Below are 6,000 nucleotides of genomic sequence, written 5' to 3' on the forward strand. Positions count from 1 at the left end.
GCCTAAACACAACCCCAAATACCCTCCCCAAATTACGTACTGCTCTTTGTCACATCCATTGTTTCAAAGTCTTCACATAATGATGTGATGACAGTCATGGAGGATGGTGTCACTGTGGATATGTGCAGAACTGGAAGAAGAGAAAGCACAAAGGTTACGTATGTCCTCCAAAGGCCCCAGACACGGGGAGAGACTTAACAGAACAGTAAAGGTTGGCAGTGTTACAGAAGCCGTGAGGTACAGCAAGCCCTAGTAGGAATCATTTTTAAATGTGCAATTACATTTGCTAAAGCTATAGTTCAGTAAGTACAAAGAGAGTCATAAATATCCGGAGCTACAAAAGGCACAGGTGAACTAGAAGAAAATTCATAGAAAATGTGTTTGTGAACACGTTGACTGAATCAGATTCACATTTCAGTCTCTTCGAATTTATCTTAGGTTTTTTTTTTCCTCTTGCAAACATTTGGATGGTTGATTTCTATGCACACAGGTGAACTTTTTGTTCCTAGGAGAACATGTAAGTATGTGCAATTGTATTAATTTACATGGGATTCTCAGTATTCATGCATCTATGTGCATTTGTGCTAAATGTTGGCTCATTTCTCTCAGTCATACATACATACACACATATGTACCTGAGTATATTACATGGTGGGGTACAAAACCACACACACAGTCCACCCCTTTTCTACTTAGTTTTTCCTGTCCCTCCTCTCAAGACATTCAAACCCCAAGTGTTTATTTTCCAGATGGGCACTCTGTATACAAAAATTACAATTTCTGATACTTACAGGTCATACAAGCATGGTGCAATCTATGCAAATTGTTTCCAATAAGACAGTCCTTTCTGCAAAGAGTTTATATGTTAAATAAAGTAAGTAAATGAGACCATTTCAATTAAAAAAAAAGGAAAAAGAAAAATATGATCTCACAGTCCCACTCTGTTGATAAATTTTGATTAATTCAAAAAGTGGATGCCAAACAACTTCAGGAAAAGGAGAAGGGCAGGAAAAAAAGGGAACTTGGAGTACAATTATAAGGTGATACAGTTAGTTTAAGCATGTACATATGAGAGTTGAGGAAAAGAATCAGCCAATTGTATCTCACTAGAGTATCCAACTAATTTATGATAGCTCCATATATATGTATTATATCATATCCTACATTTTAAAGGCATCTAAAGCAGCAGCTATGGAAGAAGAACAACATCGAAGGAACTGCAAATTGATGCCATCACAAAAGGTTGATGGATTGATTCAATTAATCAGTAAGTCATTTCTAAGAGTTCTGCAGGGATTTATTCACCAAACACTTACATTGTTTATTTTGTTCTCTGGAGGTATGTGTACTGTCATTTTTCTTCATTATTATTCTTGTTTCATTCATCAATTTCTGACAAATATTTTCATGCCAATATGTGGCATGTTACGCATGTAAATTGTCCATATTTACTGATTTAAAGCAATAGACTCAGAGCTTCCAGTAGCCAACAACTTTTGTTTATTTCCCTCAGGTCCTGAGAAATACTAGCCATCTATAATTAATACAAAGATGTATTTTCCATTTAATCTTTGCTTTCACTGTCTGCTTAACATAACACGGATGTAAGGTCTTGTCTAGCACAACCTGCTTAAACTTTAGACAGAAACTTACTGTGAAAAACATTTTGAACACTGTTGACGCTAAATAAAATAACTGTTCCATCTTTGGTTTGGCCTTACATTTTGTAGTTCAAATCCAGGAAAACAATGCAAGAATAGTTTAAGAATGTCAGCAGTTTCACTATGTTTTCCATAGGATTAGATAACTTTTCTATTTTAATATTGTCATAGTATGTGCTTCAAAGTCAATACATAGAAATGGCCAAATTAGATCAAATCACAGATTAAAAAATGGCAGATGATGGGCACAAGGGAGGTCTGTGAAGGATGAAGAATTGAAACAGAAAGGAAACCATGCTTTGAAAGTGCTGAGTCTCAATTGGACAAATATTTTTATTTTAAACTATCAGGTACACTGAACCTCTAAACAAACAAAAAAAAAAAACATTTCTCGTGTTCATTGCATACACATATGCAGCATGGGTGTGATTTTTAGGCATCTTCAGCACTGGCCAAAATCTGACCCCACTTTTAGGTGGCTAGAAATAACTTCTCAGGAAAAGTAAAAGATCACCATCCCAGTGACAAGAGCCATGGCAGTCTGCACTGTGTGACAGCCTTCCCCAGGGATTTAGAAAAGTCCACCCTACCTAATAAACCAGAGGGCATCAGAGGGATGGAAGCAAAAAGAAAGAAAGTACAAAATTTAAAGACTGATGAAGATGTTAGCAGAGTGAAATCATGGTACAAGTCTGATTACAGTCAAAAAGTTTGTGGCGCAAAGGTAATGGTGAGGAGACTGCCAAAACCAAGGATAAGACATCAGAGGAAACCATGTCAGCATGAATGAGGGGCTGAGCCCTATACCAGATACTCCTGGCTGACTTAAAGGAGTAACAGTGCCTGGACTGCATGAACGATGATGCTGTGCTGCTCCTTGTGTCCGCAAAGGTGATCTGGGATCAAGAAAGGCAGCACATGGTCGCATTGTAGGTGGTGGTAACACACAGGCAATGATTTCAGAGAGCCATATAACATATGGCCAGCACCATTTGCTTCTATCTTCCCATTTTTCTCTGTCCATCAGTTTTGTTCTCTTAGGATTGTTTCCAAACATGCAAATAGTTGCTAGAATTCTTGTTATTACCTTTGATATTTTTTGAAATTATTTTTGCATCAACAATCAAAAACTATTTCCTTCTTCCTATGGAGTTTGAAAATTACACCCCCTAAAATAAAATGGGCTTTAGTCGTAGGTACAAAATTTTTAGTTCTGTCCCCAGGTCTGGTTTATAAGTCAGATGGAGCCAGCCACTTCTCAGTGGTACCCAGTGACAGGACCAGAGGCAGTGGGCACACACTGAAACACAGGAGGTTCCCTCTGAACATCAGGAAACACTTTTTCATTGTAAGGGTGACCAAGCACTGAAACAGGTTGCCCAGGGAGGTTGTGGGGTCTCCATCCTTGGAGACAGTCAAACCCTGACCGGACATGGTCCTGGGCAACCTGCTGTAGGTTGCCCTGCTTGAGCAGGGGGGTTGGACTAAATGGTCACCAGAGGTGCCTTCCAGCCTCAGCCATTCTCTGATTCTGCAATTCACCTCTCATTTAAGCTACATTTGTTTCCCATTTGAATTATTACTAGCATCTCAAGAGGATGAAAAAATCTTGCTTGTTGTGCTAAGGGAGTCTCAGAATTAACTTTTGTAGTGAAAATAAGAGTTTTATGTATTAAAAAAAAGCTTTCAGGAAAAACATCAGTTTCTAAAATATATTGGTTATTATTTTTCCCTTTTTTGAGTCTTCTGCAGTTGGCTACCTGGATGAAATCCCAGGTCCGTTAAGGTCAGTAGGAATTTTGCTGTTTGTTTCAGTGAGAATTCACTATCTCACTCTTTGCAATTAAGATGCCTGAATATTTGCTTTGCCTGAAAAACAAAAACCCACAGCAATTACCTCCAATAATTTTTAAATGCGCTACAAAATTTCTGATTTTCCCCCCTTTCATGCTCAGCATTTGCAAAATGCATGGTCTGGTGATATAAAAATTTTATCTATACTCATTTGTGCTGACCTACATAACTTGCTCATTGCCACATTTGTACCAGTAAAAATCTTTCTATCATTCCCACTCTTCTGTGTATTTCATTTCATGTGAATGAATATCACTCCAGGGGATTAGCACCCTGGGAGACTTTCTGCAAAACATGAGTATTAAGGAGGAATCAAAAGACATTTGCATAGCTATTTGGCCAATGTGATAGTGGGAATCTGCTACGTGACCTCTTTTCCCTTTATAAATAAATGTTAAATATTAGTTGTAACCTACAATTCTCAGTCTAAGTATTTCTCATCCTTCTAGCTTCTTGCTCAATTGCACAGAGCTCTTCAGATTCGATAAGTTTTCCATTGAGCAAACTAATTCAGCAGCAGGGAAATTTTTGCACATAAACAGAAAGATAAAGCACCACCTCAAAAGATGGGCTAATAATATTCAGTGCTTCTGGAAATCCAATACTTTTGCCAAAAGCATCACTCGGTCTGGAGTTTCTCCTGTGCAAAAATGCCTCTTGTTCATTAATTCACAGCTTGAAATGTAGTTCCTGACAAAACTCTGTCCAAGTGAGACCCCCACTCTGACAGTACAACCTCATATTCTGCTCCGTGAAAGGAAATATATGAGAAACTAGCACTGCTTCTTCAGGCCTGTTCCCTTGAGCTTGTCTTTCTCACACCTGGACGCTTGAGACTGTTGCCCCACGACAGTCTTGGTTCTCATGGGCATGCGGGGTAATTAAACTGAACCACTGGTCAGTGCCAATTAAAATTAAGCAGGGTCTCTACGCCCTTAGTGACAAAGCATCCAGTGTGTCAGTGGTGCCGTGCCACCTGAGCAGGGACAGCTCTAGGCACACATGGAGCGGAGAAGTCCTTCAAGCAGTGGCAGCCTGGAAGGGCAGCAAGATCTACCTCCCTGCTCCTGCCAGAGCCCCAAACACCCGCACCCTGCACTGGCTTCAGCACCAGCAGCACCCAGAGGTGACCAACGGTACTGGCCAAAAGGCCACATCCTCCTGGCACCAGCAGGAAAAGCAAGTCTGGATCTGCAGGAATCTCTTCCCAAGTCTCTGTTTTAACTCGGATCATGCCCTTCTTGTAGGAGAAGCAGTCAGACTTTTGTCTGGCTCCAGCTTTTTATATTTGAGGTGACAAAGCCCTGCCTTGCTTCACTCCTCAGAGACTTTGCACTTGCTAAAGTTAGTTCAGTTAGAGGAGGGAGTTTTGGCAAGCAGGGACAACACTCCAAAACTTTTGTGTTAGGAAAGTTATAGCTCAGGTGCGCTTCTGAAAAAATAAACGTTAGGTGGGAAAAAACCTAAGATGTTTGAACTTGAATATATTAAATCATCTTTTATGGATGTGAAGACAACTTGAGTCACGTGCATAATTATTTAGTGTCATTACTTTTATTACTGCTTATTGATGTATTTATTTGCTTTACTTATTTATTATTTGATAATTCCCCATTTCAGTGAGGAACATTTTACATTTAGAAGTACATTGTACATTTAGAAAAATCAAATGAAACAGCAGGAAAAAATTACAGGAAAGTATCATACAACACGGGAGGACTGCCATGTTAACCATCAGGATCAATCTCAAAAGCCATCCCCAAGCTCAGACCTACAGACCATTTACACTGACAAAAATTTCTCAGTCCTGGAAGCCATCCAAATTATGGCCAGAAGCTTTGTTTAACTCAGGTTGTTAAATTCCGTTTAACTGGGTTGACTGATCCCTCCCCCAGATCATCTCCCAGTCCTATCACCTTTGCTCTCTTAAGGGCTCCAAGCTTGTGAAATGGAAGTTCATCATGCAGTTTTTGCCCCTGAATTATTCACTTTTCATCTGTATTGTCCATAACAGAACCTGGAGAGAGAGACCAGAGGGATTCCTAGAAGGACCTGTTGGCACGTAAAACTACAGGACTTTCTGGGGAAATACAGATGGGGAAGGGTCCCTCAGGCTGAGCCTTCTCAAACAGTACAGGGCTGTTTGCAGTTGTAAAGAACTGGACTCAGCAGCCCAAGCCGTCCCTTCAGGCACCTTATTTCTGTGGTGTCCATAAGGAGAGTTAACCTCAAACCAGACCCCCAGTTTCACTGAAAGTCAGCAGATCTTAGACTCTTCTTGGGTATTTAGCTTCTTAGGCCTTTTTGAAAGCCCCACTGATGATTATTTTCATTTTCAAATTCCTCTGAAATGGAACAGAAGGACCATTGAAAATCAGTGCTCTGTGATTAGACCCTGTGGACAGGTACACCTTGCTTGTCAGGGTAAATAAATGCAGTAATTTGATTCAGCCCTCAAGTTTCAGGGCTCCACGTGTATTACATT

This window comes from Ciconia boyciana, chromosome 3 (assembly GCF_034638445.1).
Source record: "Ciconia boyciana chromosome 3, ASM3463844v1, whole genome shotgun sequence".
NCBI lineage: Eukaryota > Metazoa > Chordata > Aves > Ciconiiformes > Ciconiidae > Ciconia > Ciconia boyciana.